General features: G+C 36.1%; 1 long non-coding RNA gene across 1 annotated transcript in view; it reads right to left on the reverse strand.

Annotated features, from left to right (window-relative positions):
• Nucleotides 1-312: 312 nt before the first annotated feature.
• The window catches only part of LOC131806829 (uncharacterized), a 73,010-nt gene continuing 46,172 nt past the window's right edge, over nucleotides 313-27,150 (reverse strand). Inside the window, exon 3 of the long non-coding RNA XR_009344194.1 lies at nucleotides 313-675. This is a non-coding gene — a long non-coding RNA (uncharacterized LOC131806829). The remainder of the gene's footprint in view (nucleotides 676-27,150) is intronic.

Below are 27,150 nucleotides of genomic sequence, written 5' to 3' on the forward strand. Positions count from 1 at the left end.
AAATGCGTACTATGAAAGTACGAAGAGTGCAAAATGTACCGTTTGGTGTTGGGAAAGACATTCTGAAATTTGGTATTGAGGTCACTGTTGGTGTCTAGGGTGGGGAGAATTAGGTGGTTTTTGGAAATGCGTAGTATAAATGTACACAAAGGTACGGTAATAGATTTGGGATTGGTTCTTAGAATAGAGCTGGAATTCTGAAATTTGATATGAAGACCAAATATCAAAACTAGTCGATAAAAAATTACAAAATTATATGGATGAGTCCTTGTTTTCATTTGTTGTTACCGAAAGAAGTATTATAAAGCATCCACCGGCATCCGCAAAGCGATACCTAAACTGCGAAGAAGATAAGCGGAGGTGTATAGATTTTTCCTTTTGTTTATTTCCATTGAATCGACTATTCGACTGAGATTTTCTGCTACACGAGCTAATACATGTTACCCAATATCATCAGCTTTTGTGTTAGCAATTCCGGGCAAACATTTTCTTAACTAAGTGCAGTCAATGCATGCACAAGTTCCTAACCCTAATCGAAATTAATTGAAAACAATCTATTCAATTGATTGCAAACTTACCGTCTCCTTGTGTTCAGAGATTCTATTGTGGCATTTGCGAACTGAGTTACTCCTTCTTGCCTCTGTGCTGGTTGTATTTGCTGAGAATTGGTAAAAGCTGAAATAACAAGGAAAAGTAAGGGAAACAAGGAAATTAGAAAACGCAAAAATGCAGGTGAGTTGGGAAAGTGCCACATGGCATGAATGGGGGAGGGATTGCTGTTATTTAATCTACTTGAAATAGTGAATGTTCCTAGGGCAACATTTTTGGAATTTTTTTGACGAATTTAATGATTACAAACGGTATTTATAAAATATTATAAACTGGCTGGATTTAAAAAACAAAACATTTAAATGTGCCTGATAGAATCACAACTCAATATTGCAGTAGTGCGTAGTAAAATATTACTATAATTGAACCCAACATTGAACCCCAAGGCGTAGCTGCGGTCAACATTTGCATGAAATAATCTTCTAACAATAATATATGGCGACCTTACTATCTACTAGAGTAAACGATCGTTGTTCGATTAATCGGAGAATTTTTCGAATAATTTTTTCGATTACGAAAAATTAGTAAATTTCGAATAATGAATAATCGATCAATTCAAACCGATTAATCGATCGAAGATATTTAAAATAAATTCTTATTATACCCTCCACCATAGTATGGAGGGTATATTAAGTTTGTCAGTCCGTTTGTAACACCTCGAAATATACATTTTAGACCCCACAAAGTATATATTCTTGATCATAATAAAATTCTATGTCGATTTAACAATGTCCGTCCGTCTGACCGTCTGTGGAAATCACTCTAGCTTCCAAACGAAATGAAGTACTCGTATGTGTATTATGTCTGCAGGACTTTTGGTATTGAAAATGGGCCATGTAGGTCCACATCACCGTATAGCCCCCATATAACGGTAGCTTCCGATATGCGGTAATTTGATGATTTTAGCAACATTATTTACCGGAATTGTTTCAAAATTGGTATTTAAAGTTTGTAATCGATACTGCAGCCTAAAACAGAAAATTGACCTATGCCAGAAAATTGTCTGTGCAGGCTTACGACAAAATTGAGTATTCCGTCGTACCTGCATACACAACTTAAAAGAATTTTTAATGGATTTTAATTTTTTGAAAATTGCCAAACTGGTACCAAATGGTTGAGGGCATTTAAAGGTTGTCTCGGCCGAACGTAGAGCTTTTTTATTTGTTGATTTTATGACATTTGACTTTAACCCCTATTTGGGGAAGTATCAAGAGGATAGGTCGAAAATTCTACATTCACATCAGATCTCGAGTTTAGACAAACATTGGAGACATACATAGTTTAAAAAGAATCGCTGACATGTTTTTTTATATAAATGTAATACCGTGGCTGATCGGCCTTGTCTAACCGATGGCGGCTTTTGTAAACTTATAAGTTTATGGCTAACTTTCATGACGCACATTCATTTGAAGAAAATTTAGAATTTATATCAAATAAATATAAATTTAATTCAGTCACTTGTTAAGGAAAATATAAAAACACAAATGTTACCAATTGTGTTTGTTTCTCCTTATTTATCATTTGCACCAAGCACATAATACTACTATGGATGAAGAACCAATAACATCTGCTAAAGTCACAATTGGTTCTATAACTAAATAAATAAACAAATTTAATATTATTTTTAAAAGATCTGAGTAGACTATTTTGTGTTTTTTTTTAACGTTGTTGAGTTCACATGAATTATTATTTTGTGTTTGTTTTTAGGTTTCAATGTTTTTTTTTTTTTATATACCCTCAACCTTGGAAAGGAGGGTATATTAACTTTGTCATTCCGTTTGTAACATCCTTAAATATTCGTCGTAGACCCCATAAAGTATATATATTCATAATCAAGATAAAATTCTAAGTCGATTTAACGATGTCTGTCTGTTGAAATCACGATACAGACCACATTTTTTGACGTAGAGCGCCAAAATTTAGCAGAGCAATTTGTATTGTGTACAGGATGGTTGATATTGAGAGATATATGAGACATATCGTTTTGGTATAGTCCCCATATAACAGTACCTCCCGATATTCGGTATTTTGATGATTTATTCCACATTTTTTTCACGGATTTGTCTGAAAATGGGTATTTGTAGGTCCTAATGGGTTCTAGCTCCTTTAGCGAAACATTGCGTGTATAGGTCCACGCTTTGGTATAGCCCCCCTATAAAGGTACCTCCCGATATTCGGGAGGTATATGCGGGTCATAATAGGCTCTAATGTTTCCTTTACCCTAAAATGGAGGGTATTAAAAGTTTGGCCCGGCCGAACTAAATGTTTTTTTTACTTGTTTTTGTAAATAAACATACTACAACATTAAACTTATTTTTTCATCCGTAAGCTATACAGAAATTATTCGAGTTGTCGACTTATTGGATAAATCGAATTATTCGAACAACTTAAGACTCTTAATCGATTAATCGAACAAATGAAAAGCCCCAGAATCGATTTTTTTAATCGAACAACCCCTAAACCCGAATTATTGGATACTCTACTATCTACTCAAATAAATGCAATATTTCAATATTCTGGCCTTAAAATATAAAATACTAGATCTGTTTTAAGTACTTTTTAGTACCTATCGGTACTAATTTCCAAAAAACACTATTTTATATCTCACCTCAATATAACCTACATGCAAAATTTTAAGATTCTCATTCGAAAAGTATTTATTAGTTTTGGGATTAAGTATTTTTATTGCACTTTTGGATCAATATCCTTATATCCTGTCATTTGCAAGCTAGTCTAAGGCTAATATTTTCGATGATGGCTCTTGCCATAAGTCTGATAAATATTACCATTACTTTAAATTATATAGGGTACTTAATTCTTATTATACCCATATGGCTAGAGAGGGTATATGTCATTTTATATGACCAAACGTGCCTCATCGAAACGACGGTTTTAGACCCTAGGTCTCTTTGGATAAAATCCGTTTCAAGATATTTGAAGTCGATTTAGCGAAGTCCGTTCGTCGCAACAACTTTCGAAAGGAGTATCCGATTTGATCCAAACTTGGTACATCGTAATATTATTATCAAACTTAGATCGAGTTCGGAGATGCACAATATCGGTGCACTCCTTCTGTTACCTCCCACAAAATAGGTTGAAAATTTCAAACAAAAAGCAATTTACTCAACAGAAAGAGAAAGGATAATCCGATTTTATTCCAACTTTGCACATTCCAATATTTCTATCAATGCTAGGTCAGGTGTGAAAATGGACAATATCGGTCCACTCCATAACAGGGTGAGATAAATATACTGCAACAAAGTTAAATGCCATAATTTTGACATTTTTTTTAAATTTAATTAAATGAAAGCAAAAAATGTCGGAAATAGCATCAAATTTTAGAATAAGTTTAGATTTGTTCGAATTGGTCACCTTTGGCACGAATTATGGCTTTCAATCGGCCAATGAAACCGTCACACGCTGCCCGAATGTTGCTCTGCGGTATTTTGGACCATTCCCGGCGAAGCGCTTGGTTAAGGTAATCGACACATTGGTATTTTTAGTGCCAACCGTGCTTTCCAAAATACTCCAGACACGATAGTCTATCGGAGTGGTATCTGGAGATTTTGGTGGCCATTGGAAGCTGGAAATGAAGCGAGGAACCTCATTTTGTAACCATTTTTGGGAGGCGCGTGCTGAGTGCGATGGTGCTGAGTACTGTTGGAATGCCCAAGGTCTGCGGCCAAAATGTTTGCGTGCCCAACGCTTTAATACACCCTCCAAAATATGTTCGATTAATACGAGCGGAGAGCGACCATCGGCTGTTATGGCGGCCCACACCATCAACCGAAGGTGCACATTTTCAGCTGACCTCTTTGGCAAGTAAACACGATCATTTTGTTTGTTTACAAACTGCTGGACAACGAATGTTTTTTGTTTATCGGAGAAAACCAAATTCGGCAGTTCACCACTTTCGGCCAAGCGAAGCAACTCTTTGGCTCTTTTGCGTCTATTTTCTTTCTGCTGCGGTGTAAGTTCTTGCACTTTTTGGAGTTTCATTGGCTTTACCTCGAGCTCATTTTTAAATATTTGCCGAATGGAATATCGCAATATGTTCAGCTCACGAGCCATTTTTCGGCCTTGTCACTGCGACGAGGGTTTCGGTCAAGTCGCTTCTTTACTTTTCGGACCATTTCTGCCGATGTTGCTGTTTTCTTCAGTCGGGCTACGCTACCAGTACTACGGTAACGAGCGATGGTAGGAGACAAAAGATTTATTCACATTTAAATGCTAGTGTGCTCTAACGATAGCCACTTGTGGTTTTCCAGCCAAATATAAAGAAATCACACTATCACGCTTGAATTCCATCACGAATGACTTTTTAGTGGAAAATTCTCACCAAAATGCTTATGTACGCTTGTAAACAATATAATGAGCTGTCACTAGAATAATTTTAACAACTGTCGGACGAGTGGCTTAGAAATGGCATCAGTCTTAAATTGGTTGCAGTTTTTTTACCTCCCCAAAAGTTGTCAAAATTATGAATAATTTTAACTCTTTTAAAATGTGTTGTAAGAATCTGATTATCAAAAAAATTTTATTAACCCAAGGTCTGGTGTGAATATAGAATACATTAGTCTACTCCTTCTGGTACCTGCCCCATAAGGGGTCAAAATTTTAAATATCCATGAAACTCATAAAACGCAAGATTAACATCTGATTTCATTCAGACTTGGTACATCTCAATATTCCTATCAACACAAGGTCTGTAATAAAGATGGTAGAGGTCGGACCCTTGCTTCGGGTACCTCCCCCACAAAAGTTTCAAGATTTTGGAATACAAAACTCTCATAGAAAGCAAAATAAGCATCCAACTCTCTTCAAATTTCACACATACAAATATTTTTCCTAACACAAGAACTGTTGTGAAGATTTTATATAGCTACGAACCCCTTCTGGTACCTTACCCACAGAGGGTCACAATTTGCAATACTTTTATCTGTCATAAATTGCGATACGCCTCATGCACATTTTAACATTTTCTAAAAATTGTCACATATCTCACATACAGCGAAGGAAGTAGCCAATATAGTCCGAGCTTGGCAATATGTACAGGGTTGCCCATATTCGACGGACCCATCTGGCAACGCCATAAGATGTCACATCGCTTAATGACATACCGCGTTTGAAGCGTCAGTCCAAGCAGATTTTTACCATGGAACAAATTAAATGATTAACATTTCCAATCGCCAAATTTTTATTGTTTTCTTTGATTTAAAAAAAAAAAACATGGGTCCGTCGAATATGGGCAACCCTGTATATCATATTTATTGAGGTCCGATACGAAATGGACAATATAGGCCAATTATTTCGGAACCTATTCCATACAATGTCAACAATTTGAATAATCATAACAGAAGTCAAAACATATTTCAATAATGGAACATTGGCTGAGGGTATATATCTGTCGGCAAAACCGACTGATACTTTTTAACTGGTTTATAATACTTTTTAATGGGTTATTCAGCTCATACACCTCCCAAGTTGTTGCTGGTTACACTAAAAATTTATGACACCAATATCAATATTTCCCACCTCATCTTAAAGCTTAAGTCTTTCTACTCCAAAAAAGTTCCCCGAACCTTCAACGTTCGCATATACTGCAGTACTGCAGTAAATAATTTTTTATCCTGCACATAAAATCAAATTTAATGTTAAGAGTCCTTTTACACAATTTCATACAGGACTAAGTGTTACGAAAGTACATCCTTTAATATTCAATGCAGCAGCTACTGCAGTTCTAAGCAAAATTGCTGATATGTTCGTTCCAATGTTCGTAGCCAGTGGAGGAGAGCATAAAAATACGCTTATGGTTTATCGGTAGCTGTAAGTGTTGTTATAAAACAATCCAAACACTTTGGCGAATTGAAGACTACAATGACAAAAAAAAAAAAAACACCAACAACAAATTCATACAATATCTTCATCAGTAGCAGCTGCAATGGCCGGGAAAGACAATAACATACCATCCAGCAGGAGTCACAGCTGCAGTAACAAATTATGCCGACGATGAAGATATGTGAAAGTAAACTCATTAAAAAAGACGAATGTGCCAATATTGTGTTATTAGGTAATGAGTTCAGTTTATACACAAAGATATTCAGATTCAATTTGAAGAGAAATATTAATTTTTAATTTTGTTGAAAAAAATGAATTATTTTTTTATACCCTCCACCATACATGGTTTGGATCGAAATAATAATTTTAGACCCAACAAAGTATATACATAGAGCGACTACAAAATTAGGAACATTTAAAATTTTTTAGTCCATTTGATCCCCTAAATGTACATTTTAAGAACAATAGCCTTAATTCTGACCCTAACCCAACCCCAATGCAAAAATTCGTGAGATTGGACGATAATTGCGACATACATATAACACCCTCAAAACGTAGTGTTGTGGGGTGTAAAAATTTAGAAAAATCACAATTCAAAATTGTAAGTCAAATTGAAAACCTCGCATGCTATAAAAAATATGACAACAGATATTCACTTTTTATACCCCCCAACTTGGAAAGGAGGTCATTCCGTCTGTCTGTTGAAATCACGATACAGGCCACATTATTTGACGTAGAGCGTCAAAATTTAGCAGAATAATTTGCATTGTGTCTAGGATGGATGGTATTAAAAATGAAATATATCGGTGCACGTTTTGGGATAGCCCCCATATAACGGTATTTGATGATTTTAGCCCCACTTTTGGTATTTGTAGGTCATAATGGGTTCTAGTTGGTGCGGGGAAACATTGTATGTATAGGTCTACGCTTTGGTATAGACCCCATATAACGGTTCCTCCGATATTCGGTATTTTGATGATTTTAGCCACACTTTTTCAGGGATTTGTCTGAAAATTGGTATTTGTAGGTCATAATGGGTTCTAGCTCCGTTGACGAAACTTTGTATGTATAGGTCCACGCTTTGGTATAGCCCCCATATAACGGTACCTCCCGATTTTTGGTATTATGATTGGTATTCGACCCGGCCGAACTTAATGTATTTTTATTTGATATTTGGTAGTTTTTTTTAGATTTTATCATTTTTTTAGATTTTTTTTCTTTTCCTGACAGGAGACCATTGCGAATTGACGAGAATTGTGAAAATCGGCCCAGCGGTTCTTGGTTTATAAGCAGAATAAATCAGATGATCTCTTTTACATATATATTGTACCTATTTTGCTATATATCCGATTTCATAGCTATTAGCATCACTGTAATGCTCAGAAGTGATCTTTTAATGTATTTGTGATTTGGCTGGGATTGAAAATATTCGCGGTTTAATCGAAATTTTCCTATTTTCTTACATAATAGTTAGGGTCTATTTTATCCGCTAATTATTGTCCGATGGCCGCCCAAATTGGTAGGTTTCTGCCCACTCGTAAACTCTAACTCAATGTAAATGTTCGCGTCGATTGGTTCATAATTCTGGCCTCTAGAGCTGTTTTTGGTCCATTTCAACCCCTAAATATCGTGCGATTATCTCCAAAATCAATAGGGTTCTATTCTGACCATAACCCCACCTCCATTTTCAATTTCGTGAGGATCAGTGCATAATTACGACATGTAGCTTGATTACAAATTATCATGGATAGACGGACAGACGGACGGACGGACATACATAGCTAGATCGACTCATCTCGGCGAGACAGGAAGATCCATATATACATTCCTATGTGGGAAACCACTATTTCGAAGTGTTATATAATTTTTGGCCCAATCAAATTTATAATACTCCAAACACATAGTGTTGTAGGGTATAAAAATGAGTAATTTTTTCAGAACTCAAAATACTAAAATTTTTCCAAGTAAAATTAAAAATAAGACTATAATATTAGTTATCTAAAATTTATAATAAGTTTTCAAACCTCTACATTAACCTAATCGCTGCGACACACAGTGAGGTGAGATCCTCAAAAAACGGAGGTTAATTCAAGGAAGCATTCTATCGCTTTGAAATCTTCCTCCGACATTTATATTACACCTCGTATGTCTAATATTAAAAATGGGGCATATCAGTCCACGTTTCGGTATGGCCCCCATATAGCCTGATTTTCGGTATTTTGAATTTTTTGATCAGAATTTTTATCTAAATTATTTGTAACTTGTTATTTAGAGTTTTGAGTAGAAGTAATCTCGTCAGGCTAAAACTTTTAAAGATTGCTCCAGTATTTCGTATAGGCCCCATATACTTCTAGCTCCTAATTGTCGGTATTTTGAAGAATTCGGCTACAATTTCAGACCCAACAATGAGTAACTTGGCATTTTGAGTTCTGAGCTTACAGGATCTCTTCCTGCTAAATTTTGTGCAGATATAGATATGTATAGACCATATATAACGGCACTTCCAAAGTCAAGATATTTCGAGAATCTCTCCTGCAAAATTTTGTGAAGATAGCTCCACTGTCATATTTAGACCCTATAAAACGTTACTTCCAAATGTTAGGTATTTTGAGGGTTTCAGAGAGTGAGAGAGAGCTTTTTTACAAATTTATTATTTGGCATTTTGTTTCTCAATGGGTAAAAGTACAAAAAATGCAAAAATAGAACTACCCGTTCACATAGGTCTCTGTAAAGCCCCATGGGGTTAGATCCGTAAAAACGTAGATAAATTCAAAGAAAGCATTTCATCGCTCCCATACATTTGTTTGTTATACCCCCAGCCATATGGCTTAAAATGGTATATATCATTTGATACGGCCAAAATGTGCCTCATTGGACCAACTCCGTTTGAGGACATTTGGAGTCTATCTAGAGATGTCCGTTCGTCCGTCCGTTTGACTGAATGTTGTGCACAATAACTGTCGACGGGAGTATCCGCATGGGTTCAAACTTGGTACATCGGTATATTATTATCAAACTTAGATCGAGTTCGGAGATGGGCAATATTGGTCCACAACTTCTGGTACCTCCCCCACAAAAGGTCAAAATTTTGAAAAAAAAAAGAAAAAAAGAATATTTTACTGCAAAGGAAGAGAAAGGATAATCCGATTTTTAAAAATACTGCAACCAACTTCAGAATGCTTTCATTTCTAAGCCACTAAGTCCGACAACTGTTAAAATCATTCCAGTGACAACTCATTATACTGTTTACCAGCGTACAAAAGCATTTTGGTGAGAATTTTCCAGAAAAAAAGTTATTCGTGATGGAATTCAAACGTGATAGTGTGATTTCTTTGTATTTGGCTAGAAAACCACAAGTGGCTATCGTTAGAGCACTCCAGCATTTAAATGTGAATAAATCCTTTGTGTCTCGTACCATCGCTCGTTACCGTGATACTGGTAGCGTAGCCCCACGTCAAGGAAGTGGACGAAAGAAAACAGCAACATCAGCAGAAATGGCTCGAAAAGTAAAGAAGCGATAAATGGCTCGTGAGCTCAACATATCGCAATATTCCATTCGGTAAATATTGAAAAATGAGCTCGGGGCAAAGCCATTGAATCCAATACGAGCAAGAACTTACACCGCAACAGAAAGAAAATAAACTCAAAAGAGGTAAAGAGTTGCTTCGCTTGGCCGAAAGTGGTGAATTGCAGACTTTGGTTTTCTCCGATGAGAAAACATTCGTTGTCCAGCAATTTGTGTTTACTTGCCAAAGAGGTCAGCTGAAAATGTGCACCTTTGGTTGGCCACCACAACTCAAGCGCCGGTCATGGTGAGGGTGTGGGCCGTCATAACAACCGATGATCGCTCTCCGCTCGTATTAATCGACCGTGGCATCAGAATAAATGACGAATATTATCGCGAAAATATTCTGGAGAGTGTATTAAGGTCTTGGGCACGCAAACATTTTGGCTGCAGACCTGGGACGTTCCAATAGGACTCAGCACGCCCCACCCAAGAATGGTTACAAAATGAGGTTCCTCGCTTCATTTCCGAGGCACAATGACCACTAAAATCTCTGGATTCCATTCCGTTGGACTATTGTCTCTGGAGTATTTTGGAAAGCCAGGTTTTCACTAAAAAATACCAAAGTGTCGATTACCTCAAGCAAGCGCTTCGCCGGGAATGGACCAAAATACCGCAGAGCAACATTTGGGCAGCGTGTGACGGTTTCATTGGCCGTGTGAAGGCCATAATTCGAGCCAATACGAACAAATCTAAACTTATTCTAAAATTTTATGCTATTTCCGACATTTTTTTGGTTTCACTCAATAAAATTTAAAAAAAATGTAAAAATATGGCGTTTGACTTTGTTGCAGTTTTTTATCTCACCCTGTATATATATGCTTATTCGATATATTCCTTCTTCACGCCAGATCTTGTGTTGGTAGAACACACAGGGTGAGTTAAACAAGGAGTGAACGGGTATTACCCATCTCTGAACTCGATCTAAGTTTGACAATAATATTACGGTGTACCAAGCTTGGATCAAATTAAATACTCGCTTCGAGAGTTATCGTGCGCACTAGCCAGACAGACAGACAGACGGATACCCTTAGATCGACTCCGAATATCCTGAAACGGATTTGGTCCAAACAGACCTAGGATCTAAAACCGTTATTTCGCTGAGGCACGTATCAAATAAAATATATACCCTCTACATCCATATGGCTGAGGGTATAAATAGGGTTTCCATTCCTCTGTTGTTATCTACCTTAACTTATCTTTTTGGATGTTATGATATTTTATATTTTAATAAAACTTTATGAGAACGCTGTAATGACTTGCATCATTCTATGTTATTTATTTTATATATCTTACAATTTGATAAATAATATTTTACTTTTGTTCCATTGTGTTACATTCTACTAAAAATGAATTGATGTAGGCGAAAATGTAAAACTCAACACCGAAAGCGAATCATACCTGCGCAATATCTACGCCTGTCGCTGTTGGTGTCTATGATCTTTGTCCGCATCGCCTGCATACCAGAATAACAAAGACTGCAGTAGGTAGGTATGTATACCTGCTGTTCCTGCTGTTTGCTTTTCAATTCAGTTTTTTTTTCTTCTTCTTTTCACACTCTCTCGATTATTGTTATGATTTCTCTTTGAACTTTGAGAGCGCTGGGATTTCCTGTAAAAGAAAATGTCAAATGCACCAACACGGTGGTCCGTCATTTCTATTCTCTGCTCCTGTTCCATTCTCCACCCACATGCAACGAGCAAGTGACATCAAAATATTGCTTTTAGACCCGGGGGGGAAAACATATTAAAAAAAAATTCTACAGAAATGAAATGTTGTCGTTTGCTCTGTAGCAAGAGAAAAAAGAAGTAATAATTCTGTAGTATTTTTTCTTCTAGTCACGTCTGTCTGGCAAATGCCCGCATTGACTATAGGAACATTTCTGAGAATTATGAAATTGGTTCATGGCAATATAATAATATCAGGTAAAGGACAATTGTCTTTGGTCTGGACATGATAAGAAATATTCACACTCGATTTGAGTCAAGAAACCAGCTACGCAGATTTATTTTTTTAATATTAAATAGATTGGCTAGGTATTCTTGCAAACAGTTTTTGTATCACTGAGAATTCAAACAAGTTAAATAATATCAGTCGGTTTTGCCGACAGATGTATACCCCCAGCCGAGGGTTATGATTATTCTAAAAGTTGACCGTTTATGGGGGAGGTTCCGAAGCAGTTGGACAATTATAATCAATTCGTATCGGACCTAAAACTGGTAAAAATATTGCAACGTGCCAGATTTGGACTATATCGACTACTTCGTAAACTTTATATGAGTTATTTTTGGAAAATGTGGAAATTTGGAAAAATGTTAACGCTTTGTGGGGGAGGTACCAGAAGGAGTAGATCTATATATCCCATCTTCACAGCAGATCTTGTGTTGATAGAAATATTGGGAAGGGCCAAGTCTGAATTTAATCGGATGGTAATTTCGCGGACTGATATATCCCAATTTCAATAATTTCACACCAGACCTTGGGTTAATAAAAATATTGTGATGTGTGTAATTTGAAGACAAACGGGCTTTTACATCACATTTTATAATTATTCAAAATTTTGACCCCTTGGGGGGAGGTATCAGAGAGAGTGGATCGATACATTCCATCTTCACAGCACATCCTTTGGTAGTAAAAATAATAGAATGTGTGAAATATGAAGATAACCGAGCAAAATCGGATTATCCTTTCTCTTTCTGTGCAGTAAAATATTTTTTGGAAAATTTCAACCCTTTGTGGGAGGCGTACCAGACGGGGTGAACCGATTTTGCTCATATCCGAACTTGATATGAGTTTTACCATAACAATACCAGGTTTTGATCAAATCGAATACTCCCTTCGAGAGTAATCGTGCGAACAAGCCTAACAAACGGACGGACGAACATCGCTAGATCGACTCCAAATGTCCTAAAACGGATTTGATCGCTGCAAATTTTCTTATAATTTCACTGTACTTAAAAAATATTTTTAAAAAATCCGCATTTATTGTTGATCCGACGTTTATTGTTGATCCTTAATTTTTTTTATACCCTAAACCATACTATGGAGGGTATATTAACTTTGTCATTCCGTTTGTAACTCCTCGAAATACTTATGTCAGACCCAACAAAGTATATATTGATCAGCGAAAAATTCTAAGTCGATTTAGCCATGTCCGTCTGTCTGTCTATTGTAATCACGCACATGTCTATTCTTCCAGTAGGCAGGTTAAGTTCGTAAATGGGTCATGTAGGTCCACGTCTTCGTATAGTCTCCATATAACGGTACCTCCCGAGATTCGGTATTTTGATGATTTTAGCGACAATATTCACCGGAATTGTTTAAAATTTGGTATTTGAAGTTCGTAATGGGAACTACAGCCTAAGACAGAAAATTGTGTATGCAGGTCCAGGTCTTCGTATAGGCCCCACATACCAGTACCTCGCTATATTCGGTATTTTGACGAGTTTAGGTACAATACCCACCGAAATTGTTTGAGATGCGTATTTGAAGTTTGCAATGGATGCTGCAGCCTATGACAGAAAATTGTCTATGCTGGTTCAGGTCTTCTTCCACAGCTCCGATATAACGCTACCTCCCTATATGCGATATTTTGATGATTTTAGCTACATTATTCACCGTTTATTTCAAGTTTCGAATTTGAATATGGTAATGACTTATGACAAACAATGCCCATGTAGGTCCATGTCGTATAGACACAAATATAACGGCTATATTCGGTATTTTTCAAATTTTAACAGAATTTTATTTCCAAATTCGTTCCAAATGGTGGAGATTATTCAAAGTTCGGCCCGGCCGAACCTACAGCTTTTTAACTTGGTTTTTTGTTTTTGAAAAACCACGATTTGTAAAAAATATTTTCTCTAGGATCAACAATAAGTCCTTGAAAAATATTTTTTACACATCCACTTTTGTTATTGGTCCCTGAAAAACTATTTCTAAAAAATCCACGTTTATTTTGAGTTTTAAACAAAATATTTTTAAAAATCCATGTCTATTTTAGGTCCTCGATCAAATATTTTAATTTTTTTTTTAATTTTATTGAATGAAAGCAAAAAATGTCGGAAATAGCATCAAATTTTAGAATATGTTTAGATTTGTTCGAATTGGTCACCTTTGGCACGAATGTTGGCCTTCAATGTTGCACTGCGGCGAATCGATTGCATGTGGTGATAAGTGTCGATCACCTCTTTTAGTGCCAACTTTGCTTTCCAAAATACTCCAGATACAATCCGGAGAATTTGGTGGACATTGTGCGCTGGAAATGAAGCGAGGAACCTACTTTTGTAACCATTCTTAGGTGGCGTGTGCTCAGTGCGTTAATGCTGAGTCCTGTTGGAGTGTCCAAGGACTGCGGCCAAAAAGGTTTGCGTGCCCAAGGCTTTAATACACCCTCCAGAATATTTTCGCGATAATATTCTGCATTTATTCTGGTGCCACGTTAGATTAATACGAGCCGAGAGCGACCATCGACTGTTATGGCAGCCCACACCATCACCATGGCCGGCGCTTGAGTTCTGGTGGCCAACCGAAGCTGTAAATTTTTAGCTGACCTCTTTGGCAAGTAAACACGATCATTTTGTTTGTTTACAAACTGCTGGACAACGAATGTTTTCTCATCGGAGCAAAACCAAATTCGGCAGTTCACCACTTTCGGCCAAGCGAAGCAACTGTTTAGCTCTTTTGAGTCTTTTTTTCTGTGGCGGTGCAAGTTCTTGTACTTTTTGGAATTTCAATGGAATATTGCGATATGTTCAGCTCACGAGCTATTTTTCGGCCACGGCGACGCAGGTTTCAATCAAGTCGCTTCTTTACTTTTCGAACCATTTCTGCTGATGTTGTTCTTTTCTTCCGTCCAATTCCTTGACGTCGGGCTACGCTACCAGTATCACGGTAACGAGCGATGGTACGAGGCACAAAAGATTTATTCACATTTAAATGCTGGAGTGCTCTAAAGATAGCCACTTTTGGTTTTTCAGCCAAATATAAAGAAATCAAACTATCACGCTTGAATTCCATCACGAATATTTTTTTTCTGGAAAATTCTCACCAAAATGCTTTTGTACGCTTGTAAACAATATAATGAGCTGTCACTGGAATCATTTTAACAGCTACCGGACGAGTGGCTTAGAAATGGCAGCAGTCTGAATTTGTTTGCAGTTTTTTCATCTCGTCCTGTATTTCGCAATATTTAGAATGGAGCTTTCAAATTTCATAGAGATCTTTGGTTTATGTCCAAAATCATTGGTACAGGAAATGGATCATATCAGTCCACTTTGGGAATATTCGCCTTGCAAGGATTTCTCCGGTTTGACTTTCTTTTAATTTTGGCCTTTTTTCCACTTAATTTTGCCAAATGTTGAAATTTTGAGTTCTAATTTTATAGAAACGCTATTTACAAACAAGTTAAAAAGCAGTAAGTTCGGCCGGCCCGAACTTTTAATACCCTCCACAATTTGCAACGAATTTGGAAATTTTTAAAAATTAAAATCCTTAAAAAATTCTGTCAACATTTTAAAAATACCGAATATAGCCGTTATATTGGGGTCTATACGACGTGGACATACATAGGCATTATTTGTCATAAGCCATTACCATATTCAAATTCGAAACTTGAAATAAACGGTGAATAATGTAGCTAAAATCATCAAAATATCGTATATAAGGAGGTGCCATTAAATTGGAGCTGTGCGAAGACCTGGACCAGCATAGACAATTTTCTGTCACAGACTGTAGTTCCCATAACGAACTTCAAATGCCAATTTTGAAACAATTCCGGTGAATAATGTCGCTAAAATCATCAAAATACCGAATATAGGGAGGTACCGTTATATGGGGGCTATATGAAGACGTGAACCTGCACAGACAATTTTCTGTCTTAGGGTGTAGTATCCATTTTGAACTTCAAATACCAAATTTGAAACAATTCCCGTGAATAATGTCGCTAAAATCATCAAAATACCGAATATAGGGAGGTACCGTTATATGGGGGCTATATGAAAATGTGGACCTACATGGCCCATTTACGAACTTAACCTGCCTACTGGAAAAATAAACATGTGTGCAAAATTTTAGCCATCTATCGCAATTCAATCGAAAGATGGCGTGATTACAACAGACAGACAGACAGACAGACGGACAGACAGACAGACGGACATCGCTAAATCGACTTAGAATTTTTCGCTGATCAAGAATATATATACTTTGTTGGATCTGACATGAGTATTTCGAGGAGTTACAAACCGAATGACAAAGTTAATATACCCTCCATAGTATGGTGGAGGGTATAAAAACGTCAATAAATGCCACCTGTATTTCGCCTATTAAAATGCATGGACAGACATAAAACGATTCAGAATATGATTCTATGAAGGTCATAAAAGGAACTATGGGTCTATCTCGTTTCCTTCTGTGTGTTGCAAACAAATGCACAAAGTGCACGACCACAGTATGTTGTCGGGTATTAAGAGGGGTTAGGATGCTATTTTGAAATTAGTTACTGATGTCAAAATATACTTAATAAAACCATTGTTTCCCCCCTTTATGAAATTCAATTCAAAACCCAAAATGATATCCGTGTTGATGCCTATGTCATTGTTTCGTATCACCTTATGGTAATCCAATCTCGTTTATCTGTCACAACAATGTAACTCTTTGGCCTATTTATCAGCATATAATGGGTGTCGCAAAACAACATCATTTAGATACCAAATCAGCAATCTGATGTTGTTAAGGTAGCTTAATTAGAAAATGTTGTTGTTTGTGGTCAACACACAGAGATACATTTGCGATAATTTCAGATAAAACAATCCCAGGTGAAACACAGTGTCGGGTGGCGTAACAAATGTTGCCAAAAAAACCAATTTAAATGCATGGCAATTAATGTGAAGGGCTTGAATAAAGGTAAATAGAAAGATAGTAAATAAGATCACGCTTTCAAACGTTTTCTATATCCGCAGCCAGCATTCAATATCTTTATGAGGGGCAGTCCGATAAGATTTTAAATCAAAATTACAATATTTTTTCACCGAAGTTTTTACAAATACCAATTTTTACGAAAGCAAAGCAAAACAATTGAAAAAAAGTAAGTTCGACCGGGCCGAAATTTGAATACCCTCCACCATTTAGAAAAAATTCGCATATTTTCAAAAAAATTAAAAAAAATCAATTGAAACCATTCGACCTATGAATATTTTGTAGACTTCGTAATAAAAACAGATTAAATTCGACATTTATGTGAAGTAGATCATACCAATTATGAACCTTATTTGAATGCGTAGTCAGAATTTGGGAACTATACCCAACTATATTCAACTCTGAATCGATTTTCAACTAATTTGATGGAGGCTTTTGTACCCCTAGTACCAAATAACATGATATAACTCTGATAAGAATTATAATAAAAAACTTTATTGGAGCAATACTGGACCGAGTTTCAACAAATGGAAAATTTCGGATGGATATGAAAAAAAATCTATCCAATTTGGGCTGATATTACATATATGTTAGACAATAAACGTAAAATCGGATGTAGATGTATATAAAAATCTGAACCGATTTTCACCAAATTTTATGTACTTCCTTGTAGATTAAGTTTGGTCGGATGTGCCAAAATTCAGGTCATATCGACTGATATTGGCCATTTGGAGGACAATTAACCCGAAATGTGTTGAAAATATATATGGGAGCTATATCTAAATGAAGCGATTCTCACCAATTTCAATAGGTTTCATCCTTGGGCCAAATAAATATTATTTGGGAAATTTCGTCTCAAGCAAAAATCATCAAAATACGGAATATTGGGAGGTACCGCTATATGGGGCTACACCAAAACGTGGACCTATACACGAAATGTTTCGCCACCGGAGCTAGAACCCATTATGACCAACAAATACCAATTTTTATACAAATCCGCGAAAAAAATCTCGCAAAAATCATCAAAATACCGAGTATTGGGAGGTACCGTGAAAAAATGCAAATGAAAAAAAAAAAAAAAAACAAATCCTAGACAAAATACAAATTGTTCTGCGAATCGCTATTTTAAAAGACAGACGGACAGTCAAGGTGGAGGATATATAAACCGAATATAGGGAGTTACCGTTATATTGGGTCCTATTCGAAGACAAGAACTTGTTTATCCAATTTTCCGTCATAGGATGTAGTGCCCACTACGAACTCCAAATACGAAATTTGATACAATTCCGATTAATAATGTCACTAAAATCATCAAAATACCGAATATTTAGAGGTAACAACAATTATACGCAGCTATTAACAACGTTTTCAAATTTGAAACATTTCACGTGGCAAGGACGTTTCTTACATAATGGAAACGCGTGCTGCCAATTTTCAGCAAATTTGGGTTAAAATTTTGACTAAAACACCCCAAAACCTATTAAAAAACACATTTTAAATACCAAAAGTCCTGCAGACCTAACACAAATGTAAGTAAAATTTTATACAGATACCTAATTTCATTCGGAAGCTAGAGTAATTTCCACAGACGAATAGGACAGACAGGCAATTGGACGGACATCGTTAAATCGATATAGAATTTTATGCTGATCAAGAATATATATACTTTGCTGGTTGTAAAATTAGAATTTCGAGGTGTTACAAGCGTAATATACCCTCCATACTATGATGGAGGGCCTAAAAAGTGTACAAATATATACTTTATAAAACAACAAATATGAAGAAAAGTCAATGTGGCTGTTACCTATATATGGGCGCTATGCCAATTTCTGAACCGATTTTCTTCAAAATTCGATGTTGTACCTCTAGATTGGATATAACGCATTTAATGAAGAACGTGAAATCGAAAGTATTTATATATGGAAGCTACAAACAAAATCTGAACCGATTACAACCACTTTCAATAAGCTTCGTTCTTAGGCCGTGTTTTCGAACAACAAGGGGTTAACGTGTGTTGTAGCAATTCGAAATCGCAGTCTGAGTCGTAGAAAACTGGAATAGATTCCGTCTTATCAAAAATTGTTAAGTGCTCTTAACTGGCTTGATTTAAAGGCCCCCTTCAATTAAATCCCTTCCTCTGTTTATATCCAATCCAGTTGTTCGCGATAATACACACACACACACACAATCGCAATCTTATCCGTTTACAATCATCACAGTTTATGGCTGGGTAGATTGCTGCAAATATTTGAACGTTTTAGTTGACAATGGTCCTTGTGTCATATATATCTGTGTGTGTGTGTGTGTGCATATGTGTATGAACCTCGACATATATGTGTGTGTGTATATATCTGACCATTTTTCATTTGTGTAACGTTTCAACAAATTGCCTTTCACATGAATTTGTTGGCATTTTGCTGGGGTCGGTGAAGCAATTAAATACGTTTTTTTTTGGATATGCATTTCCCCACCCAATCAACATTTCGTTTAAGTGTCAGTGAGATAAATTATTGACACAACGGGTATTGTTGTTGTTGTTGCTGTTACTAGTGTGTTTTTTTTTTTGTCTTATCGGATCTATGTCAGAGCTAATATCATTGCTTGCATAGAGATTGATGATTCAATGATGTAACAAAAATTCAGTTCAACTGGGTTGAATGTTAAAAACGCTACTACGCCAGAAACAATAAAATCTGACAGAGCCGACTATGTGATACCCCACACAGATATGCATATTTAGCAGAAGTGCCCGTTTTAATAAATATTTGTTTATATTGGGAAATTGTGGGAAGTAAATCATATTAAATAGGATCGTCATGGAAAAGGGCTTTCGTCGGAAGACATTTTTATATATCCTATACTTCCTCTCGTGCCAAATATCATTGATAAATAGTGTATATTTTTTATACCCCAGGCATATGAAGCTCATAAAATGCGAAATACCCATCCGATTATTTTCAAACTCGGCATATACCAATATTTCTATAAACAGAAGGAATATGTCGGACCACTGCTTCTGGTACCTCTCCCACAATGGGACAAAATTTTGAATTTTTTATATCTCTCATAAAATACGAAATTAGTATCAGATTCTCTTCAGATTTCTCACATTCCAACATTTTTGATAAGACAAGACCTGGTACTTCCGCTGCAATGGGTTAAAGTTTTGAATTACCATGAAAGTCATAAAACGCAATATAACCGGGCCGAACTTTGAATACCCTCCACAATTTGGAACGAATTTGGCAATTCTCAAAAACAATAAAATGCGTTAAAAATTCTGTTAAAATCTTAAAAATACCAAATGTATCTGTTATATTAGGGTCTATACTACGACATGACCTGCATAGGTAATTTTTGTCATAAGCCATTACAATATTCAAATGCGAAACTTAACAAAAAAAAATCGGTGAATAATGAGCAAAAATCATCAAAGTACCGAATATCGGGAGGTACCATTATATGGTGGCAATACGAAGACGTGGACCTGCACTGACAATTTTCTGTCATAGATTGTAGTATCCATTACGAACTTCAAATACCAAATTTGAAAGAATTCCGGTGACAAATGTCGCTAAAATCAACAAAGTACAGAATATTGGGAGGTACAGTTATATGGGAGCTATACGAAGACGTGAACCTGCACAGACAATTTTCTGTCATAGGCTGTAGTATCCATTATGAACTTCAAATACCAAATTTAAAACAATTCCGGTAAATAATATCGCTAAAATCATCAAAATACCGAATATCGGGGGTACCGTTATATGGGGGCTATACCAAAACGTGGACCTACATGGCCCATTTTCAATACCAAAAGTCCTGCAGACATAATATCCATTGAATAAAATTTTATCAATCTACTTCAATTCGTTCGGAAGCTAGAGAGATTTCCACAGACGGACGGGCATCACTAAATCGACATAGCCATGCTGATCAAGAATATATATACTTTGTGGGGTCTAAAATGTATATTTCGAGGTGTTACAAACGGTATGACAAACTTAATATACCCTCCATGCTATGGTGGAGGGTATAAAAAGATCTGGTATAAAGATGATAGACATCGGCCTGCCCCTCCCCCACAATTTTAGATACCTATATATCACAATTTTAAATACCTATATAGCTCATAACTTGCGAAATAAGCAGCTATTGCATTAAACCTTAGTATATCTAAATATTTCTCTCAACCAGAGATCTGACTTGAATATGAAATTTATCGGAAATTTATTTATAAAGTGAAGAAAGTAGTCGATATATTCCACATATGAAACGTTGTAATATTTATATCAGATATGTCAGATTCGAAATGGACAATATTGGCCCACTCCTCAACCTATAATTGGTTAACATTTTGAATAATGATAACGCAAGTCAAAATATATTTAAATAAACGGACATTGGCTGAGGGTATATATCTGTCGGCAAAAACGACGGGTACTTGTTAATATAAAATTCGATTATGCATATACACTGGTGGCCAAAACTAAAGCAACTAAAATCGCAAAGACAATAAATGTCCTGTAACTTTTACAAAAATAAAAAAATCGTAACTATTTTTCCAGTTTTAAATGAGGTCTTTAATTCAATTTTAAGAAACTAAATATAAATATACAAAAATAATTTTGAACGAAAAATAATATATGGAAAACTAAAATTACCCAATTTTTTGCTTGGTCAAAACTAAAGCAACTTTTTGATTTTTTATTTTAAAATAATTAAATTTTGGCTAATAGTCGATAGCATCCATTATTTTTGATAGCAGCTGCACACCTACGAGGCATTGAACCTATAACACGCTCAATTTGATCCTTGGGTATGCTTTTCCAGGCACCCCGAAAAATTTGTGCTTATTTATTTAGAAAATTTTGTGCTTATTTGTTTCCGAATCTCGCTTGATCTTCCTATCTACGATAATCCATAGGTTGTCTCTGGAGTTTAGGTCAGGTGATTGTGCCGGCCATGACAAAATATCGATTTTTGACTCCCGCAACAAATATTTGACATGTTTCGATGCAAGTTTGGGATCATTGTCATGCTGAAACACCCAAATGTGCCGAATATTTTACTCAGCGTAAGGGAACAACGTGATGTCCAACACATCTTTGTAAACAAACCGATCCATAACTTCCTTTCTTTCATGGATAGACCCAAGTCCATAGAAAGAAAAACAGCGCCACGCCATTTTTGACCCTCCCTCATGCTTCACTGTACCTTTGCAACACTGCGGCTTAAGTCCTTCATTTTTTGGTCTTCTCACCGCAAAATTTTTCACGTCTGAGCCTTTAATATTAAACGTATACTCATCCCAGAAATAATGTTTTTCCATTGAGCTTGATTCCACCTAATATTATCGTTTCCGAAAGCCTTTTTGATTTTTTCAGATATAAATGGCTTTTTTGATGTCTTACGGACATGCGGACCAGCTGCCATTACTCGTCTACGCACTGATCTCGAGCTTATATCCAATGATTGCTCTCTCACCAATCCAGTTGAACTCTTAAATGGTTGGTTTTTCATTTCTCTCACAATTTCTGGATCAGTACGGGTTGAAATTTTTCACGGCCTTCATCCGTTATAGACTGTTACTACTGATCCAGTTTCAAAAAACCGACTTAGTATACAGAAATAATTATGAAATCACATAAATATTTATGAAATATTTCTCGGAAATCATTTTCTGTGATATGTTGTTTTGATAGTCACTGATAATTTGCTGTTTTATTCAGGTACTGTATTTGCTTCTAGCCATTTTTAAAAATTTTTTGGGCGGTACTTAAAAAACGAAAAGAAAAACACATACTGTTGTAAAAAATTTCTCAAAAAGGATTTATGACAAGCGAAATTGTCGAAGGAAGCAAAAAGCGATAAATATAACAGTAAAAACAACTGAAATTGCAGCAGTTATATGAATGTACAACAGAGTTGCTTTAGTTTTGTCCAAGCCAAAATCGGGGTAATTGACTTTAGCATACATTATTTTTTATATAAAAAGGAATTTTGGTTTTTTGTTTCAGGTTTTTAAAAAGTGAATAAGGTACCTAATTTAAAACAAGAAAAACTTTGTCATTTCCTTACTTTTTAAAGAAGTTACAGGGCATTCATTCTCCTTGTAATTTCAGTTGCTTTAGTTTTGGCCACCAGTGTATATGGGAGCTCGATCGATTTAGTCTAAACGATAAATAAAATTAGATTTAATTACACCACGAAAAGCCCCCTCTTCACTGTTATTGCTGCTTTAAACTTTGCCCCAAAAACAAACATCTTTAAAATAGCAATTGTCTGGCAATAGAAACAAAAAAAAAACGAAACAACTAACTTGAAACTTTTCCACATCATTTCGAACAAAAAAAAACGTAGAAAGATTGCGAACAGTCGAGCAAGATAAAGAAAACAACTGACGTCATTACTATTAAATAGCCCAAGAACATTGCTCAACTTTCCTCTTCCGTTGCCCGGAAGTTGTCACGAAAATTGTCAATTCAACCGAAAGCGACGGCAACGACGACAACTTAAGGCAAACAAAGGAAAATTTCTCTCGCTTGAACACCGTGTGCCGAACACGAACACAAACACACGCCTACACACACTTGTTCACGTGGAACACACACAATCCATAAACCATTTCAATTACATTCTTAAAAGAACAAAAAAATAATCAAATTTCTGCACATGTGTTAGAGAGAGGGAGAGAAAGGGAGAGACAAAATGGACAATTATACGCAGCTATTAAAAACGTTGATATTATTGTATTCCTATGTATGTGTATACTTTCATGAGTATCCAGCGAACGTCCGACACGTCTGCTCAAAGTCCGAAGCTTTGTCAGACGTATGTCTGAATTCTTGGTAATTTAACTAAAGGATATTTTAAATCCTCCACCTGAATAGAAGGGTATATTAACTTTGTCAGAATTGTCTTTTCTTTGCAGTCAGGTCAAGTGCGAAGATGAGTTACATCGGTCAAGGTTTTCGTATCGCATTCATATAATTATACCTCCCGATGTTCGAAATTTTCTAACCGAATATTTTTAAATTTGGTATTTTGAGTTCATAACGTTTTTAACGGAATAATAATATAATAATTCGTTACAATAATAATTTATAATTCGATATTTAGCGGTTATAATATGTTCTACCTCCTGTGGCAGAACATGGCCTATATAGAACCACTTTTTTCTATAGCCCCATATGATTTTACATTCTCATATTCGATATTTTAGCCTCAGTTTCTAGCGGAATATCTTAAAATTTGGCATATGGGGTTTAACATGGATTCTATCAGCTGTAGTAAAACATAGTCTATAAAAGCTTACGTTTTTGTATAGGCCGGATATAACTGTACCCTCTATTTAGGGAATTTTGACGATTTCAGCTACATTTTCTAACGAAATATTTTAAAATTCGGCAGTTTGAGTTTATGACAGTTTCTACATTATGTGACCTCCATATAACCCCTATATAAAGGTAATTCCCAATATTCGGAACTTAGACAATTGTAGCCACATTTTCTAATGGAATTACTTAAACTTCAGAATTTGGATTCCGTCAGGGGTTATTTTGCTTATATGCAACAATTTCTATATAAGTCAACATATTTCTCCTCCTGATAGGTGACGAATGCCCCTCGAATACTGGGATTTCTCCAAATGATGGAGGGTATAAAAAAAACGGTCCGGCTGAATAAATTAATTTATTTATTTTTGTGTGTGTTGTAAACAAGCTAAACAGAATATACATTGAGTACGTCTCTCTCTCTCTCTTTATACCCTACGACACAGTGTGGTGCAGGGCATTATGTCCTTGTGGATTTGTTTGTAACTTCCAGAAGGGAACGAAATAGACCCATAGTTCCTTTTGATGATCTCCATAGATTCATATTTTGAGACGTCAAGGAAATGGACGGAAGAAAACAGCAACATCAGCAGAAATGGTTCGAAAAGTAAAGAAGCGACTTGATCGAAACCTGCGTCACAGTGGCCGAAAAATGGCCATTTGGCAAATATTGAAAAATGTGCTTGCTGATGGTGTGGACCGCCATAACAGCCGATGGTCGCTCTGCGCTCGTATTAATCGACCGTGGCATCAAAATAAATGTCGAATATTATAGCGAAAATATTCTGGAGGGTGTATTAAAGCCTTGGGCATGCAAAAATTCTGGCCGCAGACCTTGGACATTCCAAAAGGACTCAGCACAATCGCACTCAGCACGCGCCACCTAAGAATGGTTACAAAATGAGGTTCCTCTCTTCATTCCCAACGCACAATGGCCACCAAAATCTCCGGATACCAATTCGTTGGACTATTGTGTCTGGAGTATTTTAGAAAGCAAGGTTGGCACTAAAAAATACCAAAGTGTCGATCACCTCAAGCAAGCGCTTCGCCGGGAATGGGCCAAAATACCGCAAAGCAACATTCGGGCAGTGTGTGACGGTTTCATTGGCCGTTTGAAGGCCATAATTCGTGCCAAAGGTGACTAATTCGAACAAATTTTACACAAGGAGTTATTTGTGAGTACTTTACCGCCTAGAAGAGAATTATATGGATAGGTCCACGATATCGTATAGCTCCCATATAACGGTTCCCCCCGATATCCGATGTTCGGATGATTGTCCATATAGGTCCCCTGAAATAGAATTGTCCATATAGGTCCACAATATCGTTTATCCCCCATATATCGGTACCTTCCGATATTCGGTATTTTTGAGGTTTTAACAGATTTGAATGGATTTTATTTTTTTTTTTTTTAAACTTCCTAATTCGTTCCAAATGGTGGAAAGTATTCAAAGTTCGACCCGGCCGAACTTATTGCTTTTTTACTTGTTCATATTTTCATACCCTCCACCATACTATGGAGGGTATATTAACTTTGTCATTCCGTTTGTAACTCCTCGAAATACTCATGTCAGACCCAACAAAGTATATATATTCTTGATCAGCGTAAAATTCTAAGTCGATTTAGCGATGTCCGTCTGTCTGTCTGTCTGTCCGTCTGTCTGTCTGTCTGTTGTAATCACGCTATCTTTCGAATGAATTGAGATAGATGGCTAAAATTTTGCACACATGTTTATTTTTCCAGTAGGCAGGTTAAGTTCGTAAATGGTCCATGTAGGTCCACGTTTTCATATAGCTCCCATATAACGGTAACCCCCCTATATTCGGTATTTTGATGATTTTAGCGACGTTATTCACCGGAATTGTTTCAAATCTGGTATTTGAAGTTCCAAATGGATACTACACCCTAAGACTGAAAATTGTCTGTGCAGGTCCACGTCTTCGTATAGCCCCATATAACGGCACCTCGCTATGTTCGGTATTTTGATGATTTTAGCGACATTATTAACCGGAATTGTTTAAAATTTGGTATTGTCGGTGCGGGTCCAGTTTCGAATTTGAATATGGCAATGGCTTATGACAAACACTGCATATGTATGTCCACGTCGTATAGACCCCAATATAACGGCTATATTCGGTATTTTTAAAATTTTAACAGAATTTTTTAAGGATTTTATTTTTTGAAAATTTCCAAATTCGTTGCAAATGGTGGAGGGTATTAAAAAGTTGGCCCGACCGAACTTACTGCTTTTTAACTTGTTTTAGTTTACTTACAGCAAGAAGGCGAGAATTCCAATTGTATTTACCTGTAAGGAGAAAAGACATGATTTTATATAAGACAATAAAATTAATTAAAAACGGAATTTTTTACTTATCTCTACAAAAACGTATCTAAATGATTGTAAAACAACTAGGAAAGCTTGAGTATTTGTTCCGACAAGGGAATATGTTTTTATGGGAGCAAGTTTCATTCTCTACTCAAATTCGAGAGAGCATTTGAATTTTAACTTACTGTAGGGCAGGCACGGGAAGGAGCGGGAGTAACCAACCGTTTGTCTGCTTATATTGACTTTTGGTTTATACGATCAAGTTCCTGCTAAAATAAAGTCAGGCATTTCTGGTCGAATTTTATATTTAGGCCTTCTCAAAGTGATACTTTACACTATTGAAATTATATTTTTTCTATGCTCACATACAGGAAAAAAATAATTGAAAAGTATCAGACGTATGCCATTAGTCCATGTCCGCTTGTTATACCCTAAACCATTGTATGGAGGGTATATTATGTTTGTCATTCCATTGTAACACCTCGAAATATATATTTTAAGTCCTACAAAGTATATATATTCTTGATCAACATAAGACTCTATCTCGATTTAGCTATGT

The sequence above is a fragment of the Musca domestica genome, unplaced genomic scaffold, assembly GCF_030504385.1.
Source record: "Musca domestica strain aabys unplaced genomic scaffold, Musca_domestica.polishedcontigs.V.1.1 9, whole genome shotgun sequence".
Taxonomy (NCBI): Eukaryota; Metazoa; Arthropoda; class Insecta; order Diptera; family Muscidae; genus Musca; species Musca domestica.